The 22975-nt window shown below is 34.3% G+C and overlaps 1 protein-coding gene across 3 annotated transcripts in view; it reads right to left on the bottom strand.

Moving 5' to 3' along the window:
* Positions 1–22975, bottom strand: part of STAG1 (STAG1 cohesin complex component) — a 368375-nt gene that overhangs the window by 279818 nt on the left and 65582 nt on the right. For 2 of the 3 annotated variants that reach the window (XM_076005282.1, XM_076005291.1), the window contains exon 2: positions 8179–8267. The exons of the other annotated variant lie outside the window; for it this stretch is intronic. The gene's annotated coding sequence lies outside the window, so the exon portion shown is untranslated. The remainder of the gene's footprint in view (positions 1–8178; positions 8268–22975) is intronic. 3 annotated transcript variants of the gene reach the window in all.

Here is a 22975-nt window from a genome sequence, read left to right as displayed (position 1 = left end):
TTTCCATAGATTTTTATAAGAAAATTACATTATGCTTTTTAAAATTTGCAATTTTCCCAAAACTCAAATACTACCATCACTCAACCTCCACCTAGCTAAAAATTACATGCTTTTAAATATTTACTCAATGGATCTATATACTCAAATGAATAAGAATTGCATATTAAGAAAAGCATATCACCAGTTGAGTATAATGGGCGATAATAAAAAGATTCCAAAAATGTCCTTTGGCCAAAGCAAATATCTACAGTTAAAGATGGATTTTGGGGACAAAATGCTACTTATGAGAAAATATATTCTTTTATAAAAAAAAAAAAAGTACCAAAGTAATTAAGTCTATATAGCCCCAGGATTTTCATATAGAAATTATTCCAAAGGCATACATAAACAACCATTGCCACCTCACCACAGTTCAAGAAAAAATTACAAAATTTAATAAAAACACATATGGTAAGAAATTTTTAAAATCTGGTAAAGAAGACAGACATCACTAAAGACCTACCTTTTGATTTTCCATTTTCTTTAAAATATGTATGTGTGTAAATGTGTATATATTGTATGTATTGACCCATTAAATAAAACTTTTCATAAAAATTAAAAACTAAACTTTATCCCATAATAGGGCAAGCTTAAACATTTCATCTAATCAACTCCCTTTCCACATAATCACTACAAAAATCTCTTACAAAAACCTGTAAGTTTCTGAGAGAAGAATATGTACCTATTAAGTTTGACAAAGCAGTGGAAAAAAATTTCTATAGGACTATGATCTGGAAGAAATGGATTCTTAATAAATCCTAAGATTAAATGAACTTTAAAAAATGGAGTCCAAACCAGATAAAAGATATAAAACTACAATGGCTCATTATTGTGGTTTCATTTAGGAAAAGTTCTTTTATAACTAAAAAGTCTAAACAAATATTATTTACTGAATAAAGTACTTAATTGTATATGGTTACTTTAAATAATCCAGGGAGCGCTATGTGTGAGTTCTTAAAACTATTGTTCCATCATTAAATAGCAAATTACCTTTAAATTTGAAAAATCTTTCATATTTTCAACACAGCTATAATTAGGAAAACCTGAGTTGTAACGGATTCTAACCAAGAGAATAGGAGACATGTCTAAGAGTCCCTAGAAACATAAATAATTGAATGAAAAACATAAATGGGAGAGAATGGAAAACTCTTCCTTATAATAGAATAAATAAATATAGAAGAAATGACAGAAACAGGAAAACTGCCATTTGATAAACAGTATTTTATTCAGGCAAGAATCATTAATAAATACTAAAACTGGTGGACAAAAGTATAGTATGAAACTTATGCATAGTATCAAAGTATCTCTCCACAAGATATCAACTAATCACAAAGGAGAAAACTGTGATGTTACAGTGGAGAAAACCAGTGGATCCCTCCTCAACCAAGTGATTACAGTTAACACCACTAATAATGAGACACATCAACAGGGGACTTCTATTAATATGATAAACAAAGAAGGGCACAACTTCATTTCTGTGGTATTCTTTCCAAAAATGCATACCCTGAATTTAATCACAAGTATAATCAGAAAAACCCAAACTGAGAGACATACTACAAACTGGCCAGTATTCTTCAAAAGTGTCAAGGTCATGAAACACTAAGAAAGGCTGACAGCTATCCCAGATTAGAGACATGACAACTAAATGTAATGTGTGATTACACTGGATCCTGGACCAGAGAAAGGACATTCATTAGGACAGTTGATGAAATCTGAATATGGTCTGTATGTTAGTTAATAGTATCTTATCAGTTAATTTTCAGGTCTTGATATGGTACTGTGGTTACATAAGATACTGGCATGTGGGGAAGTTAGGTGGGGGGTAACAGAGTAAACCCCTGTGCTATTTTCACAACTTCAATTAAGACTGACATTATTTCAAGAGAGAAGGAAGAGAACCAAAACTAACTTCCACACTATATACTTTTAAAAAAAAAAAAAACAAAAAAAAAACTTCAATAAATGATCTAAGGACATGAAGAAAAAAACAGGTTAGATATTTTATCAAATTACCTTCTCACTTTCTCCCCGGGGTTCAAAACATTTCTTTACTTTTAGTAATTCCTTACAAAAGCTGGGCATTATTACTATGTGGGTTCCCCCTCTTGACCCCTACCCAATATGGTCTCTAGCTCTTGAAGATCAAAACTATAAATCTCTATAATGAGATAACTACTCATTATAATTAAATTATACTTAAACAAAACTGTTTTCATATCCCACAGAGTTCCATGAGACTATGAGACACGTACTGTGCAACAAATAGAATTTCAATAAATCTTGCTCGGAAAAAAAGAAACCATCTGATAAAACCAATGATATTTTTATATGCCTGGAAACATTCATAAATGTTCAATCCCATTAAGAAAATTACTAACCAAAGAACATTAAATGCCAGAGGCTGCAAAATGGGAGTAAGTTCTTTTATCTTTTGTGCTTATATTTTGCATTTCCAAAGCTCTTCCCTTGTATTAGTTTTCTAGGACTGAAGTAACAAAGTATGACAAATTGGATGGCTTTAAAGAAGAGAAATTAATTCTCACACAGTTCTGGAAGCAAGAAGTCCAAAACCAAGGTGCTGGCAGAGCCATGCAATCTCTTAAACCTCTAGAGAAGGATTCTCCCTGGACTCTCCCCGCTTCTAGTAATCCCAAGTGTTCCTTGGCTCATTTCAGTATAACTCTAGTCTCTACCTCCATCTTTCCTGTGTCTGTGTGCTTTTGTCATCACATGGTATTCTCTTCCCTATGTCTCTGTTTTCTCTTCTTATAAGGACACCAATCATATTAGATTATGACCCATACTAATTGAGTATGACCTCATGTTAACTTGATTATATCTGCAAAGATCCTACTTCCAAATAAGGTCACACTCATAGATATAGAGGTTAAGATTTCAACATATCTTTTGGGGGAACACAAATCAGCCTACAATACCCCTCTACTCCATAAAAGCATTGTTTAGAAGTTACTTATTCAACATCATTTTGAAGAAATGTTTATTGAGCAACTCCTGTCTGCTAGGTACCATTCCTCTTAGCGCTAAAAATTGAGTAAATAATTTAGGTGAAATTCCTGTCTTTAAGAAGCTGTTATTTATAGTTCATAAAATCAGACAACAAAGAGATAAATATAACAATTTTAGATTGTAAGAACTGCTATGAGGTGATAGATTGGCCTAGTCTTTCTAAGGAAGCAACATTTGAGTTAAGACTGAGGAATGTGCAAGTGTAATAGCCAAGGAAGGAGGCTAGAGAATGACTACTGACAATGGAGGAAAGATATTTTTTTACTTAAATAATATCGCCATGTGGCAAAGGTGCAGACAGTTTACACTTTATTACACCTACCAACATTGAAATTACGTAATTCTTAAAGAATTCTTTTTGAGTCATAGCAATTTTGCACATCAAAGTTCAATGTGTTTTTTTTTTATATTATACCATTTCAATTTTGGATAATTTAAATTTGTACAGCTCACAATCATGTTGTGAGCGTTTGTTGATCACAAATCTTGAGTTCTAAAGGACACAGTAAAACAGACCATTAACTTAGTGTGGGCTAAGTCAAGATAATGTACTGTTATGTTTTAATATGAAAATGTGGTGATTATCCATCGTATATTTACTCTTAAATACTATGCTCCACCATTAGGAGAAAATTAATTTAGGGTGAAAAAAACTTTAAAGGAGGTTAAAGAACAGACTAGAGTATTCCTCAATAGCAAGTTTTTCAGAATCCTATAGACAGTAAAATTGGGGGTAGAACAGAAAGTTAGGTGAAGTACATGTATAAAAGTCTTAGAATGATCATAACACCATACACTTTCACCAAAGCTCACTGAAGCACCATGCCTGCCAGCTGCCCAAGGCAATCATCTTGATTAAATATACTCCAGGGATGCCTCTTATCAGGTTTCTCCTCTTTATTTCTCTAGTGCTTCCCACTGTCAAGCTGACTACTGTCAACGACATGTAAAAATACAGGGAATTACAGAGGGTACAAAAACTCATGTATTAAGTACAAAATTCTAGGATATGATCATTGATATAACTTAGTACAGCATAACATAATGATCAGGTTTAATGTAGGCTATTATATTTAATTACCATTTTACTAGACTTGTTTTTCATGTCTCAAATTCTTACAAACATAATTTCTGTTGTGTGCTCTTATTAAACATTAGGTACTCTATAGATACAGAAAAACCTCCACTAACTAGAATCTACAGTGTATGAGTGATTCTATGTGTAGTATCTAAGGTTTTGCTTTTTAAGTCCCAAAACACTTAAGCAGACTGAATGGCAAACCTACATTATACTGAATTCTCCCTTGACTTTACTGCTGAAAGCTACATCTATCTCCCACCCCCAAAACAGCAGTAAGAGATATCCTTATGGGAAAAGTGGGTTTCAATTGGAAGAGTTTGGTAAAAGGCTGAATATGTGAGAGGATTTTTGGTACTAAAGTTTCTACCTTTCTTCTCCAACTAATCCTTCCTCCATGCTGTATTCTAGGTAAAATGATAAGTCTAATTGTCTTCATCTCCAACTGCCTCTGCTCATACCATTCTCCATCTCCATTTCAACCACACCACACCACCTTCTCTCTTCTCCCATATTTCTGTATCTCCTAACATTTCAAATGTTATTGAAGTGATAAATCTTTTCTTCAAAAGTATCCTATGAGTATTTATTGACTTTGTTGTTCATAGCACCTATTTACAAAACTGCCTTGTTTTATATTTATACGTATTTTGAGCTTTATGGATAAGGCCATGATCTTGAACATCTGTGTATAGAAACATCTCAGCTATCTGGAACACACCTGAAAACTAGGAGATATATTCTCCCAAACTCTGAATTTTCTTAGTTATCCACTGTATCTCCCAAACCATTATCTCTCCCCTACTCCACATGAATACCACCCTCTAATCTTCCTTGTCAGTGTTATCTATTCATTTCCTGACCACCTACAACTGCTCCTCACATTCACTAAAGGTATTTGCATACTGGTTAGATTTCTATCCTACTACCATGGGCAATGTCCATGTAAAACCCAAGTCTCAAGATTCCTGGACCTTTTCTTTTTCTTTCTTTTTTTTTTTTGAGACAGAGTCTCACTTTGTTGCCCAGGCTAGAGTGAGTGCCATGGCGTCAGCCTAGCTCACAGCAACCTCAAACTCCTGTCTCAGCCTCCCAAGTAGCTGGGACTACAGGCATGTGCCACCATGCCCGGCTAACTTTTTGTATGTATATTTTTAGTTGTCCAATTAATTTCTTTCTATTTTTATAGAGATGAGGTATTGCTCAGGCTGGTTTTCAACTCCTGACCTTGAGCAATCCCCCCGCCTCAGCCTCCCAGAGTGCTAGGATTACAGGCGTGAGCCACCGCACCCGGCCATATAACCCTGGGCCTTTTCAATCTGAAAGTCCTACATGGACTGTGGACTTCATCTACCAACTCTCACAGCTGAACACTTTAACCAATCTGAACTAATCTTCAAATATTCACAGCTCTCTCATGCTATCAATACATCTGCTCCTCAGTTTTATATACATAGCCTACTGCTTACTCGTTTCACTGTCTACCTGTCCCTTCCCAGTACCACTGTAGGATGACTATAGTTAACAAAAATATATTATAAAGTTTCAAATAGCTAGGAGGATACTGAATGTTCCCAATACAAAGAAATGATAAATGTTTCAGATGATGAATATGCTAATTATCCTGGTCTAGTCACTATACATTGTATGTATTACATCACTATGTACCCCATAAACATGTATAACTAATTATGTGTCAATTTTTGAAAAGTAAAAAGTAACATGATTAAATTTTTAAAAAGCAAATACCATCTGTAAATCATTGTAGTGCAGGAAATGAGGTGGTGGTGCCCAAGACAATTCCAAATTTTGAGAGAAAGTGCAGTGCCCAATATACATCCCATAAAAAATAACTGTGCTTATTTCAGATTAAAATAAAAATACTTTTTCCTTAGAAAAGAAAAGAAAAGAAAGAAAAGAAAAGAAAAGAAAAGAAAAGAAAAGAAAAGAAAAGAAAAGAAAAGAAAAGAAAAGAAAAGAAAAGAAAAGAAAAGAAAAGAAAAGAAGGTACTCTTCTTCTTGCTCCATGCCCTCATGTCAGTATTTCATTCTCTATTAGCTCTTTCCCTAAGCCTATAAACCACTCAAGTATCCCCAGTCACTTAAAACACACAAAAAACTGTAACTCCCTCTCCTTGACAGGCACCATAATGCACATTTTCCTTTGTAGAAACGTAGCCTATATTTACTGTTTCCACTTCATTTTTCATTCCCTCTTCTAATTTTAAAAAATCTTATTTTAGCCCCAATTCTCCAATAAAACTACTCTGAAAAAATAATCACTAGAAATATTTTATGATATTAAAATTACTGTTGATGCTAATTAGTGTTTCTTAAAGCAATTATCTTTCATAGATATATACTAAAATATTTAGATGATACGATGTCAGGGATTTGCTTCAAATGAATATAAGATGAGAGGTGTACAGATGAAACAATATTAGACAAGAGCTGATAACTGTTGAAGCTGGGTAGTTAAGTATATAAGGGGTAAACTATACAATTCCATCTACTTTTGTATATGCTTGAAATCTTCCTTAATAAAAAGGAAATAGTAATAGTAAAACCATAGATCTCCACATTATAGTATTCCTTTCAACTAGACCATAGTTTTTAACCAGAACAAAAATCACTGAGTCACCTGGATTTGAGTAACATTGTTCTCCTCCAGCTCCCCAAACTCTCCCCAATCCTTGTCCCTCAAGCAACAGTAAAATGCTTTTACTGACCAGATATGATGCATCCTTTAGGAATGTTAGGCAGTAAAAAGGTTGTTAATGCTAATTTTTAAAGCTCCTGAACACTCCAAAATCTTTATTTTAGATTCTGGTTTTACTACTGCTTCCTGTACACATTTTAAGTAGCAACATTGTGACTTTGGTTGTGACATTCCAGAAACTGAGATTCTTTTCTAAATAGTGCCCCACCTTCTTGTCCTTCAGAAAAAGAAACTAGGCCAGGCACACTGGCTCACACCTGTAATCCTAACACTCTGGGAGGCCAAGGCAGGAGGATAGTTTGAGCTCATGGGTTCAAGACCAGCCTGAGCAAGAGCGAGACCCTGTCTCTACTAAAAAATAAATTATAAGAAATTAGCTGGACAACTAAAAATATAGAGAAAAAATTAGCCAGGCATGGTGGCACATGCCTATAGTCCCAGCTACTTGGGAGGCTGAGGCAGGAGGATTGCCTGAACCCAGGAGTTTGAGGTTGCTGTGAGCTAGGCTGACGCCATGGCACTCACTCTAGCCTGGGCAACAGAGTGAGATTCTGTCTCAAACAAAAAAAAAAAAAGAAGAAGAAAAGAAAAAGAAACTGATTTAATTAAATTTTGTGATTATGTTTTTCATCCAAATTACTTATATCATCTAATGGAATCATGTAATCCCCTAAGCTTGAAAATCAGAACCCCTGAGATCAGCTTTGATTTCCCCTTCTACCTCACCATATCCTGCCAATTTTACCAATAAAATGTACATTAAATCCATCCCTTCCTCTCTCATTTTACTTATACTGCCCTAATTAAAGGCCCTTGTTGTCCCCTTAAATATTTCAAAGTCTCCTTCTTTGCTTCAATTCAATCCTCCACCCTGTAGCCAGGCTGATTTATTTAAAATACTAATTTAATTACACCAGATCTCTGCTTAAAATCTTTCAAATAGCTCTCTATCGCTTCTAGGATAAAAATCAAATTCCTAAACTTAGCAGGCAAAAATTTTAGATATCTAACTCACCTCCAATCTTTTCCTGCCATTGTAATTTATGTCTATGTAATACCAAATTATATACTTGCAGTTAACCCCCAAATACCTTTATGGTTCACATTCTCCATTGCCTTTGCTCATACTATTTCTTCTCTATTCATTCTAGTCACTATTTTGTTTATTAAATTGAGAAAGGGTGCAGTTGAAGTTTAATAAAGACTTCAATAAGGCAGCCAATAAGATAAACATATAAAAATGAAAGTTTTTTTATATCATATATTAAAAATTGATTTAAAATACTAGAAAACAGCTGGGTACAGTGAGTCAGACCTATAGTTCCAGCTACTAAGGAGGCTGAGGCAGGAGGATCACTGGATCTCAAGAGTTCAAGGCCAGCCTGGGCAACAGTCAGACCGTCTCTAAAGAAAAAAAAAAAAAAAGATTCTGTTCATAATAACAACACAAAACTAAAAACATATAAGCTTATCAAAACATAAGCAGAATAAATATAAAGAAAACTCATTTTGAAAAACTTGGCTAATGATTATCTCTGAACAGTGAAATTATGGGCAACTTTTATTTCCCACTTTTACATTTCTGTACTTACCACAATAAACAAGTACTATACATGCAACAAGAAATAACTATAAGGTTTTTTAAATCTGTACAGATCTGAATATGACTTGTTAGTAACACATGACTAAAAAGTTATTAATACATATACCTACATATACACACCTTCCAGGGCCTACCCAAATTGTAAAAGGCCTCTAAGTGTTAGTCTAGGGAACTTAAGACTTCATTTTGTCCAATATACCTATATTTTATAAATACTAATTTGAGACAAGGTAAAGGAAAGACCAGAGGGATTACAGCCTAGTTATAAGTCAAACAATTATAAAGCTGTTATGATAGTATTGTTAGAAAATATTAAGAGATTCAACCACAATGTTAGCAGCAAGTAAACCACAAAAGAAACAAGTTAAAGAAAAAAATATACTGGTAGTTCTTAGCAATTGAACTGGATGGAGTGGACTAAAAAGACAGCCATTAAAAGTGATTTATTTCCAATTCTACACATGAGAGAATGGTGGTAGAATATTTTAAAAAATTAAGGAAGTAAAGATGAAGAATTGGGGAGGGAAGGATTCCGCACAGGGAAAAAAAAGGTAAACAGAATGGACTCAGTTTTAGAAGAAAGAAATGACAGTGGATTATACTGTCAAAAATGTTTAACACATAGAAAATTTTATATGATATCTAGAAAAATGACTGAATTCAGAAAATACAGACTCTAATCTTGGCTTTGATATTTACTAACTTATGACCTGGCAATTACACTGTCATGTCCCATGCTAGATCAGTATATATTTCAAACTTTACTTTCTCTCTCTCTTTCCACAGAAGAAACTTTTTATAAACAGTCGTATGCACACCAACTATTTAGACATAAACATATGCAGACCACCAACAGGAAAGAGTTGAACATAAAAAGGGCAGGAAACCTGGAGTCCTGCCCAATTATCAAGCCCACACCTCAGTGCTGCATCTTCAGTCACCCCTGAGAGATACCTCACTGATTAGCCTAAGCTCTGTGAAAACTATTGGGGGTAGGGAGGAAGGACACAGTGAATAATATTTGTAAATCACCTCCAATTTTAGCATGTCATAGCATGAAGCAACACCTTAAGTCAGGTGAGTGATCTGGAACAAAGGGAAAAGGATTGATAAGCATACCCTTGTGTAACCAGGAAAATATCTCAGACAGAAGCTGAAAGATCACAGGAAAGTCTCAAAACAAAGTTTCAAAATTAAGGAACTTCTTGTGCATAAAAGCAATAAAAGATCTTACAACAAAAAAATAGATAGATGTGTCTTCATAAAACTTAAAATTCTGCACATTGAAACAAACAAGCTAAAAAATACCACAAATTTAACAGCCATAGGTCATAATTTATAGCATACTGAGGGGAGAAAAAACTGGTAAAAGACAAAGATGCAGAGAAAAAATGACTAACCCACTTGTAGAACAATTCTGAATATTATTAGTGAAACAAAAAACATTATTTCATTATTGGTTTAAATTGCATTTCCTTCATCAGTGAAGTTAAGCATTTCTGCATCAAAAACACATTTTAAGTGATAACACTCAGTGATGGCAGGATGAAATAAGACTGGCATCCTCGGAGGTGAGGGCTATCTGGCTGTGACATCTGTCACCCCACTGATCACCAGGGTTGATTCGCCTGATCTGGCTGGCTAGGCGTGAGACCCCTTCCTCCCTCACCGCCCCACGTGCATTCCTCCTGAAGCCGTGCACTGGTCAAAGAGGACAACCTTCCCTGATAGAGGAAGATCATTCTTCAGTCAAGGGTATACAAGTAGCTGTGCTCCACTGCTAGAACCTCCAAACAAGTTCTCAAGACTAGCATTCTCCTACACTATTTTGATGTTACTTAATGTTAAGAAACTATAAACTCATTCCATAAAGTTCGGCACACTACAAAGATGCCCATTATCACTGCTACTATTTAACAAAATAGTAAAGTTCCTAGCCAATGCTATAAGAAAAGAGTTCCAGAAACAGGCAGACATGAAAATTAGAAGGGAAGAGACCAGATCATCTAGAAAAATAAATCATCAGAATCAACAAATTATTAGAACTAGAGTTAAGCAAAATTGTCAGATACACAATATTTCCCTCCAATAGCAATAACCAATCAGAAATTAAAATACAGAACATTCATAAAGGCAAAACAAAAATAAACCAAAAAGAAAACCCCACTACATATCTAGAAAAGGGTTTCTCAGCTTCAGCATTACTGATATTTTAGGCCAGATAATTCTTTGTTGTGGAGTCTACCCTGTGGATGTTTAGCAACATCCCTGGCCTCTACCCACACTAGATGCAATAGCATGCCCAGAGTTGTGACAACCAAAAATGTCTCCAGATCTTGTCAAATGTCCCCAGAGGGCAAGGGGTACAATACTGCCCCTGGTTAAGAACTAGTGATTGAATACTTTGAGTAGTACAGAGATAAAAAGATAACCTAATTCTATTAAAATACATACAAAGTTTGATCAATGGAGAGTCATTCCACGCTCTTGGATTGGGCAACTTAATATGTGATTTGCCCAGAAATGTATCAATGCAATGTAATTCCATTCAAAATTCCAACCACATTTTTTAAATTTGGTAACAATAACCCATATATAATAGCACTCATTGTGTGCCAGCTATTGTTCTATACATATATTCACTAATTTAATTTTCACAATAAAGACAGGAACTACTCTTAACCTGATTTTACAAATTACAAAATTAAAGCATCAAGTGGTTAAGCCCAGGGTACCACAGTCACTTGACAGAGCCAGGATTCAACTCCCAAGTTGAATGGATCATGTCACTATACTGCCTGGCAAAACACTGCAAAAAATACAACCCTAGAAAGTGTTCTAACCAAATCTAGCAGCATATTAAAAGGATTATACACTATGTCCAGTTGGGATTCATTCTTGGAATGCAAGGATGGTTCAACATACAAAAATCAATTATTGTAATACACTACATTAAAAGCATGAGGGGGAAAAATTACACAATCATCTCAATGCAGAAAAAGTATTTGACAAAGTTCAACACCCTTGTATAATAAAAACACTTAGCAAACTAGTAATACAAGGGATTTTTTTTAATAAAATAAAGGCAATTTATGAAAAATTCACAGCAAACAAAATACCAAATGGTGAAAGATTGAAAGCTTTTCCTCTAAGATCGGGAACAAGGCAAGGATGCTTTGCTTTTGCCACTTCTATTCAACATAGTACTGGAAGTCCTAACCAAAGTAATTAGGCAAGAAAAACAAATAAAAAGAATCCAAATTAAAAGAGAAGAAATAAAATGATCCCTCTTCACAGATGACATGATTTTATATGTACTTGAGTATAAAGATTCCACACAAAAACAACTTTTAGAATAAACAGAAGCAAAGTAACAGGATACAAAGTCAATACACAAAAAATCAGTTGTGGTCCAACTCACTAACAACAAGCAATCTGAAAAGAAAGTTACAAAAACTATTCCATTTACAATATCAAAAAGAATAAAATACTTACACATAACTTAACCAAGAAGTGAAAGACTTGTACACTGAAAACTACAAAACAATAATGAAAGAAAATAAAGAAGACATAAATAAATGGATTCACAGATTCAGAGACTTAATACTGCTAATACGTCAACACTGCAAAGTGATCTACAGAGTTAATGAAATCCCTATCAAAATCCCAACGGCATTTTTTGCAGAAATAGAAAAACCCATTCTAAAATTCATATGTAATCTTGAGGGACCCCGAATAACCCAACTTACCACAAAGCTATGGAAACCAAAATAGCATAGGTACTGTCATACAGACATATGGGCCAATGGAATAGAATAGAGAACCCACAAATAAGCCCTCACATGTATGGTCAAATTATCTACAAGATGCTTGCCAACACCATTAAGGGGGAAAGGACAGTCTTTTCAACACACAATAATGGGAAAACTGGATATCCACATGCAAAAGAAGGAAGTTGGATCCTTATCAAATACCATATACAAAAATTAACTCAAATGGATCAAAGAACTAAACGTATAACCTAAACACTATAAAACTCTTAGGAAAAAAACACAGGGCAAAAATTTCATGGCACTGGAGTTGGCAATGATTTCTTGGGTAGGACAACAAAGGCACAGGCAGCAAAAGTACAAATAGAAAAATTAGACCATGAAAATTTTTAAATTTTGTGCATCAAGAGATAGTATCAACAGAGTAAAAAGGCAACATGCAGAACAGGAGAAAATATTTGCAAAGCATATATATGATAAGACATTAATATCCAGATAAAGAACCCCTAAGACTCTACAACAACAAAAACAAACAACCTGATTCACAAATAAGCAAATAGCTTAAAGAGACATTCTCCACAAAAAATACAAAATGGGTCAATAAGCACATGAAAAGATGCTCAAGATCATTAGTCATTAGGGAAGTATAAATCAAAACCATGAGATAGCAGTGAACATCCATTAGGACGGCTTCTCTCAAAAAAGCAGAAAACAAAAAGTGTTGGCAAGGATGTAGAGAAATTGGAACACTGTTGATGAAAATGTAAAATGATACAGCCACAGTGGAATACAGTATGGTGGTTCCTCAGAAAATTAAAAATGCAATTACCATATGACACAGCAATTTCATTTGAAAAGAACTGAAAGCAATGTCTTGAAAAGACATTTTATACATCCATGTTCATAGTAACATTACTCATAATAGCTCAAAGAAGGAAGCAACTCAAGTGTCCACTAAGATGAATGGATAAACACAACATGGTATTTATAAACAATGTAATACTATTCAGGATTAAAAAGGAAAGAAATTCTGACATATGCTACACATGGATGAAGCTTGGTTTTATTATGCAAGTGAAATAAGCCAATCACAAAAAAAAAAAAAAAAAAGCCAAAGTACAAATTCACTTATATGAGGTACTTAGAATAGTCAAATTCATAGAGACAGAAAATACAATGATGGTTGCCAGGGGTTGAGAATGGGGGTGCTGGTAAGTTATTATTTAATGGGTATAGAGCTTCAGTTTTGTAAGATAAAAAGAGTTCTGGAGACGCACAGTGGCAATGGTTGTACAATATGGATATATTTAATACCACTGAACTATACACTTAAAAATGGTTAAGACAGTAAATTTTGAGTTATGTGTATATTTTACCATTATTTTTTTAAATGAGGCGAGGCAGTAGTGAGTGGAAAGGGGAAATAAATAAAGTGATACCAATCCTCATTACTTTTACTTGAAGTATATCCACACAAGACAAAAACATGTTTTACAAGAACACATACAAATAAATGTGTATACATATCAAGCACATCACAATGTACATCTATGGGAGGACAGGGGAAGGATGGACAGAACAGATAAAAGGAAATAAACAAATTAAACAGAAGCAAGACCTTGAATGAGTTAGTAATTATTATATGCCATGAATTGAGATCAGGATTAATTCAACCCTCTGCACTTGAGGTCCCACAAGTAAATTTAAAGTAATTTACAAGTCAAAAATTTGAAAAGCTCTTCCAGAAAGAAATATATATATCAAGACCTTTAAAAATATCAGTAATCCTTGATTTAGTAATTCCTCTTCTAAAAATCTGTCCTAAAGCAAAAATAAACATACAAATAAAAATACATTTATATTTAAAGGGTTAATCCATCCTGAACTATTTATAATAGCAAAAAAGAAAAGAATTTAATGTCCTATAAATGGAAAGTGGCCAATGTATAGACTTAAATATAAAGGATCACCTCTCCCGCACATGTTTTATATATATTCATATGCACAGAAAATAACTGAAAAGAAAATGCAATAAAATGTTAATAATAGCTATCTATGAGTTGTGGATTTATATATTGACTTCCTGTACTTTTTCTTTATATCTCCTTGTATTAACTATAAAAAGAGAGCATTATTAATAATAATATTAGGCAACAGCATAATCCAGTACTACCACCAGAACTGCCACAGGCAGACCAAGACATATGGTCACCAGGTCACTTGAACACTATCATTTAAAAACAAAATGTTTTAAAAAGTATTCCAAAAAGGTAATACTGATTATAAACTTATAGATGTTAGTTTTAGAAGATAGTGAAAAACTCAATTTTAGAGTTTAGTTTTGTCAAAAGAGTAATGGGGGCATCCCACATTTTTATGCAGGTCTACTATGAAAAGTTTTCCTTTACTATCTCTGTGTTCCTTTAATAGAAAATAAATCAAAGGTCATTTAGGGATGTTGGTAGGTATTAATTTTTTATCTCTAGTTATTTTTGCTAGCAAAACCAGAAAAATCAAATAAGCCAGCATAGCTGTAACTACCACCATAATCAATAATTTTTTAAAACCCAAAGACTAGAAACAGCAGATACTTAAATAAGCTACATGCCTAAGTACTATTTCCTACACTTGCTGAACTAATCAGCTGAAGTTGTTTTTACAAAGTGAAATTGCTTCTCAGGTGTTATTAACTTATTATCTAATAAATTTCATCTAAATTATAAATTCCATAATTATATTTTAATTATATTTGCTATTATTTAACTGCCAAAATTAGTAAGATAGGCCTCAATCTAACAACAGACTTACAAAAGAGGTATAAGTGGACACTGATGGAAACTCTTGTCATTTAACAAGACAGATATTACTATGCCTTTGTGCATGGCTCTATTAATTTTTATTATGGCAGTTCTTAATTATGCTTGATTTTACTTACTTTACTGGCCTCAAAATCCAAAGTATACACCACCACTTCCCTTTTCAAACCATCCAAATACCCCTAAGAGTGAATCAGGTATTCATGGGCTACCTTAAAAATCCAAGAGAAAGGAGACTCTCATCTAATTCACATAACCAGAATAAATTTAGTCACTATTCCTGGTTTTACCACTCTCTCTGATCCTGCACAATTAACAACCATCTCATGCCTCAATCTAATTAACTCCTCTGAGGTAGGTGCTTCAGAGGGTAGGGCACAGAATGTAAGTGGTAGCTTTGAAAGTGTTTCTTTAACCAACAGTAAAATAAGAAAAAGTGACAATACAAGACTGCAACATTTCTTAGAGGGTTCTAAAAATTATTTTTTCCAAAAATCTGTCCTGTGTGTCACTTTCATTATTAATAAAACTGCTTCCAGCAAAATTATATAACAGTAATATAAGTGTTAAATTTTTGTGTGCTGTTCTGTTAAACTTCAAGAGGTTTAAGAGGATTCCTTCAAAACCCTCTTTCATTTGCTCAATTCTCTTCTCAAGCATATTAGACTCCATTAACAGCCAATCATGTAAGCTGAGCTGCAAGTGACCCGAGAGTTGCCATAGCAACAGCTGCTTTCTGAAATACGTGTTATGCATTTTAAAAGCTCTCACAGAGGATCCCACATCTATCAATTAACAACCAAAGCTCAACACAGCACATTATCCAAATGAAATGAAAAACTCAACTACCTCAACAGGGCGACTACTTAATAACAAAAAGAATGTTTTATATTCATGATCCAAAATGCTATCATGGTTTGTAAATTTCTAAATGAATCCTAAAATTAATAACACACAATAGTTGAATACCATGTGTAGTAATGCACAAAACTGATACAGTAAAGGAAAGAATAATCAGGGATATATTTAGCAATGGACCATCAAGGGTAATGAATGAACATATGCTGTAATATACTGGCAAATGGTGATGCAATCTTACTAATGAAAAGGCTGGCCTAAATGTTGTATACTAAAATGTTTTTCAACATATATATGGGATATGTCTGTGTGTGTGTGTGTACACTTCAGAGATATATTAGAAAATCTGTAGGCAAACAGTATACACAAAAGACATTCTGTTTTCAAGAAAAATCATTCTTTTGACAATTCATCAGAGACAGATGTATCTTTCTCTAAGACTCTCATTAAGAGATGCACAACTAGCCAGGGTTTACTGGCAAAGTCATCTGAATAGAACGCAATTCTTCAACAATAAGAAAATTTCAAAAACAAATTTGTCTCTGGCAAAACAACTTCAAAGTTGATACTTTAATGGCTACAATTAAAAGAGAAAAAATAATAAATAAATAAAATTAGCAGTCTTGATAAATCAATTTCTAAAACTATATTAAATCAACTAATTCAAGTAATAAACAAGATACATAAAAGTACTGCTCAAGATGTTTTTCATCAGAAAAAACTGCTACAAACAGGATAATTAGATGAAACATTCTGAAATCACTAATAATTATACTCTAACACTCAAACACTGGAAAGGAAAATATTTTGGGTAATATACTCTAAAAAGAGACTCTAGATAAAGGTGATAGAAGATTCTGTTTCAGACACATTCTAACTTTAATTTTTCTACAACTTCAAAAGAAGGATTTAAAAAAACTGGAAACTACCGTAAACTACTAAAGCAGAAATTCAGGAAATAAGGTATAATAAGAAAAAGAGAAATTGTTTTAAAGGCTGTTAAGTGAGAAAACTAGCAATAAACCACTACAGCAATGCCTAGGTATGGCTTTGCTCTTAGAACAACCATAGAAGGATCAATGTTTGAAGTATTATTGTATTAATGAAGTATTCATTAACCTCCCAGATCATTCCTGTGCCCCAAATGTTATTCCATCTCTAGATGGTGGAAAACATAGCACCGTTCCCTCTTTCAATATAAAAATCTCACCCTTTATTTCAACCCTGTATTCTCTGTGCAGTTTGAGCACCCCAATCCAAAAATCTGAAATGTTCCAAAATCTAAAACTTTTCAGTGCTGACATGATGCCACAAGAGGAAAATTCCATACCTGACCTCATGTGGTGAGATGCAGTCAAACTGCAGGAGCACAATAGTTTTTCAGCCTCCTCAAGGGAAAAATAAAATTACCTTCAGCCTATGTGTAAAGATGTTTATGAAACATAAATTCTGTGTTTAGACTTGGGTTCCATCCCCAAGATATCTCATTATATATATCAAATATTCCAAAATCTGAAATCTAAAAAACTTCTGGTCTTAAGCATTTGAGATAAGGGATACTCAACCTGTGCTTAAACTGTAAACATAATTGAACACTGAGTTCAAAATCCAAGCACAATATTGCTACCAGTAATAGCTATTCTCTCTTAAGCACTTCTAAACAATTTACATGCATTAATTCATGGGATCTTCACAACATCCCCATGAGATAGGCATTATTTTCCCCATTTTACAGCTGGTGAAACTGAGGCACAAAAAAGTTGAGTAACTTACCCTAAGTCACACAATGTTCTAACTCAGACAGTCTGACTCTGTATCCCCTCACTCTTAACTATTATCCACAAAGCTCCTAAGTAAATAGTTTGCAATCTACAATCCTTCCTTGTAACAAACCGAGGTTTTTCTAATCACCTCACATCCTTTCTCTCTTTAATTTAGCTAATTTAGTCTTAGCTATGTCAATTTCCCAGTTTAATAATTCCAGCAAAGCAAAACACAATTAGATTTTTTAAAAAATCAAGTAGGTTGAAAACAAAGCAGACAAGGAACTGGTTCACCTATGAAGCCTATAAAAACTATATAAACAGATAAAATATCTGATATTTCCTTTTTTTTCTTAAGCAAAAGTATATATATAAAAAATATGGATAAGTATGGTTATGATGATGTTAACAAATAACAACTATTAAATGCTTAATACATGCCTGTCACTGTCATAAGAACTTTCTTTATATGCCCTAAGATTTAATTCTCATAATAACCTTATGAAGTAGATACTACTATCCCTACTTAGGAAGCAGCAAACAGGTAGAGAGAAATGAGGTAATTTGCCCAAGGACACACAGCTAATAAGTGGCAGAACTGGGATTCTGAAACCTCTGACAGCTTGACCAGACAGTCTCACTCTTAACTGTGACCCACCAATTAGCACTAGTGATAAGGAGAATGAAAGATTTTACAGATAGGTAGACAATGTCACACAGATAGTCAAGTTTTACTTATTCCTAAAAATAATCATTGCTCTGCCTGCAGATTTAGCAATAATAAGCTCTTAGAAAAATTGTTGAACAAAATGTAACACTAATTTAGGACTATTAAATAAACGATAAGGCTTCCAAATGAACATGGCAGACTGAGCACACAAATGTATCTTTTCTTCCACCCCTGATATGACAGAAATGCTATTTTGTTTTGTTTTTAAACAAACTCAGAAAATAAATCAAATCATAAACATATGGGGGGAAAAGGGTTCCATCACCAGATCAGAAAATTTGGGTGATGCTCAGAAAATATAAAACAAATGAGATCAGACTAAGAAAAAGCAAGCAAAGGAAACTACAGCCATGACAGTAGTTTAGGTCTCCCCAAATCAGCCAAAGAGAGGCTTCAAACTTAAAATGCAAAGAGCAGAGGTTAGGATATCATCAAGGATATAAACAAGTAAATCAGCAATTAAAACACTGCATTCCAAATGGCTTAGTCAACTATGCCTCTCCTCCTCTCCCTACATAAAGAAAAAGAGCTGAAACTTTAGTGGTTTTCAAAAACTATGGATTTCAAATAATTTTGGTGGGTTACAACTAGCAATGCTTAATAATCTAGAATGCACCAGACAGAAAACACAAGTGAAGATATGTACTATTTCGCAGAATTTTCTTCAGTTATACATTTATAAATCCATATATACATGTGTACTGAGTGGCACTATACAATGTATTTTATACTATGGAGGGCAGTTTTTTAAAAGTTAGAAAGGACTGCTCAAATAAAGTATGCACATCTATGGAGAGCTTTTAAGGTTGAGTGTTGAGATATGAAAGTAAAGCAGAGCAGTAACTGAGAGCAGTACCTGAATGTTCCACTCATTAGATAAGGCATAATTATTCTAGCAATTGTGGGTACCTAGCAGCCTGCTTCCTAGTCAATCATATACCTTAAGGCACTGTCTCGCAACCTTTTCTTCCATTACTGAAATCAAAGGAACTTTTTAAAAGATAGTTTGTCCCTAATCACCCCATCCATGAAACTTTAGGACCTCAGAAATACTACATACCTGTGGCTTAAACATAAAAAGAGCAAGTTTTTTTCACCCTCATAGTCAATCTTTTTTTTTTTTTTTTGGAGACAAGGCCTCACTCTGTTGCCCAGGCTAGAGTGCAGTAGTGTGATCACAGCTCACTATAACCTCAAATTCCTGGGCTTAAGCAATCCTCCTGCCTCCCAGCCTCCTGAGTAGCTAGGACATAACCAATTTTTTGAGAAATGCATGTCTTTAAGAATGCATTAGATTAAAGAAGGCTTCCACATGTCTCAGCCACGGGAAAGACCTATGGGTGAAATAAACCTACAGCAGAGAACCACATCAAGTACCTATACTGATCAACTTAATCGTTCTTTCATGAATATGGATGGACACCCAAGGATCACCAAACCTGAGGAGAAACAAATGAAAAAATAAATAAACCAACAAAGTCATCAGAGAGAGTGAAGAGCTGCAAACACAGAGGGTGAAACTGCAAACCACAAAGGATTACTTCCAGGCCTTGAAATCTAGTGGAGTTTCTCCAGCTGTTTTTTTAAATTGCTTGGAATTTATGAGTCCTTTTTCTATCTTTCTTTTAAATCCAGAATGTCTACAACTGTGCCAACATTATGTTTTAGAATGAGTTAAAACTTGTTTCTTTAGTTTCATAGGTACACAGATAAAGAGCTCCATCTCTACTTCATATTTTAGGTGATTTAGGACTTCTGAGCTGACGAAATTTAGATGAGACTTTGAACTAGAAGAGGATGGAATCTTTGAGGACCTTGGGATGGGGTGAATGTATTTTGTATGTGAGATGAATACAGATCGTGGAGGCTAGAGGGAGGACTGTGCTAGTTAAGATTTTGACCCTTTATGATTTTTGCCCCCTGTTATTCTTGTGTTATGTCACATTACCTGGCAAAGGGTTATGGATTTGAGGAAGATTATCCCAGATTACCCTGGTAGGCCCAATATAATCCCATACGTCCTTAAAAGTGAAAAGGGAAAACAGAAGAATCAGTCAAAGAAATGCAGGAGAAGCATAAGAGATTTAAAGTTTGAGAGGAGCTCTACCCTCCACTGCTGGTTGTGAGGTGTAGGGAACCATAAGGCAAGAAATGAAAGTGGGATGTAGAAGCTGAGCATGACCCTCCCTTGAGCCAACAGCCAGCAAGGAAATGGGACCTTAGTCCTACAGACACTCAGAAATCAATTCTGACAACAATCTGAATAATCAAGGAAACTGATTCTTCCTAGAGCCTTCTGAAAGGAACTAGCCCTGACAACACCTTGATTTCAGCCTTGTGAAACTCTAAGCAGAGACCCAGCCTAGCACACTGAACTAATGACCTATGTAAACTATGAGATTATAAATGGAAATTGTTTTAAACTACTAAATTGGTGGTAATTTGTTACAGTAGCAATAAAAAACTAATATAAGAACTGTTATACCAATTTTGCACATCATAAATGTTAAGTGAAGAGAGCTTAAGTAACTTGCTGAAGATGACCAATAACTTAACTGATCTAACCCCAAGTAGTGTGGCTTGTGCTCTTTATCACTGAAGAAAACAATATGAGCTACAAGGACCAGAGACTGCTGAGCATCTAGAAAGAAACCTGAAATACTTTCTTTTGGCAGAGCTAAGATATACAGGATTATATTTCTCATACATAGTTTCAACCAAATCACTTGGTTCTGGACTAAATTATATTTATGTAATTATAGCAAATGATTATTACTGATTTTTCAAGTTTTAAAGTCAATTTTTAGTCAAGGCACAGTCTAAATTATAGATATATAACAAAGTATAAACATAAGCGTTGACAAGGTAAAAATAACATTAGTAATGAACAAAATTTTAAGCTGGAGGAGGAAAGGTAAAAGGAATAGTAGATACACTAATTCCCTTATCTTTCAGAATATTAATAGATACCATCTAAAGTTGACAAATCAAGAAATAATGATAAGAAGGCCAGGTGCAGGTGCAGCAGTGGCACCTGTAGTCCCAGATACTTGGGAGGCTAAGGTGGAAGTATTGCTTGAGCCTAAGAGTTTGACTCCAGCCTGAGCAACAAAGGGAAGAGGGTAGGAGGGAGGGGAAAAGAAAAAAGAAAAGATATAAGTGAGAATATGACATAGGTATAAAGATGAACATATGAAGATAGTTTTCTTAAGAGCCTAGAGAGTCAGTTTACTTTTAATTTTGTGCATTTTTGTGTTTTTTAAAATCATGAGAATGTATTATCACTTCTTAAAATATTTATTTTTTTAAAAATCACCTGGATGTGTTGTCAGTTCAGGTTCTCTGGGAAGCAGACCCAAGATGGCATTAAAAGTATAAGAGACTTATCCTGAGAAATGCCTATGAAGAATGTAAGGACGAGGAATAAGAGGAGAAAGCCTTCAGGCTGCAATGTAGACCTGCCAAATGTGGGAGGAAGGTGGATCAGGCAGGAACAGTCTCAGATCAGTTCTGATGTGCCAACTTAGCAGGGAGCTCCAAAACATAGACAGCTCTGAGAAGGCCATGTTGTGCAGAAATGGCAAGCACCTAGTACACACTGCTGTACTCAGTTACTGGGAGGGAGCTGCCCAGGGAGAATGTGGTGCAATCATGCAACAAATCCCAAAGGCTCTGTAGCTGAAGGCTGTCAGCTAACAATATTCCTCAAGCCAGATCTCTTTCAAGGGAGATATAAGTAGAACACTTCCAAGACTAACACAGATGTCACCAAATGGAACACTCTGCAGCCATTAAAAATGGTAGTAAGCAGTGCTTTGTCAACTATGTTTGCTATATGAAACCCTGGAGTTCTTCAGTGGTACCTCTAAGGCAGACTGTTCAAGCTAGTAAAGCAAGCCAAACACTGAGGCATTGTATTTCCACCCCATCTTCAACCAGAAAAGCTCCAGTTTTATTTACTTCATTTCTCCATAAGATCTGTTTGAACAAAGTGTTGTGATGCTAAAAGAGGTGGAATATCATCTCTGTCACAAAAAGAAACTTTAATTGGAAAAGGTAACAAAATGTGTTAGAATTAACTTGATTGCTTTTGTGTAAGACTGAGCCTGTAACACAAAAAAAAATTGGAAAAATAAACATGAAAACATTAACAGTGGTAACCTATTGGAGTGGTGAGACTTATTTTTTATTGTTGTTTACTAGTATTTTCTATACCCTTTACAACTGACATTCCAAGACTTTGATAATAAAAAAAAAGGAAACTAGCTTAAAAATTTTATGTTAAAAAAAAAAAGGAACGCCCTAATATGACAAATTGACTTCTCATAACTTCTGAACTATATATTACTACAGGAAATAATCTGCCTCTTATTAACTAGTAGAAAAAACCATATTTGCAAATTATAACATTTACTTCAACGAGTAACCATCCAATATATGCATTTAACTATTCCATATAACACCTTTAATACTTAAAAGGATATTTAATTAAGCAAATCATGGCACTCAGTAGCACATGAATAACAAAAACACGTCACACACTTTTCAGGAAATTTTCAATGACTTCAATAT

The sequence above is a fragment of the Microcebus murinus genome, chromosome 1 (genome assembly GCF_040939455.1).
Source record: "Microcebus murinus isolate Inina chromosome 1, M.murinus_Inina_mat1.0, whole genome shotgun sequence".
Taxonomy (NCBI): domain Eukaryota; kingdom Metazoa; phylum Chordata; class Mammalia; order Primates; family Cheirogaleidae; genus Microcebus; species Microcebus murinus.
This window is presented reverse-complemented; position numbering and strand designations above follow the sequence as displayed.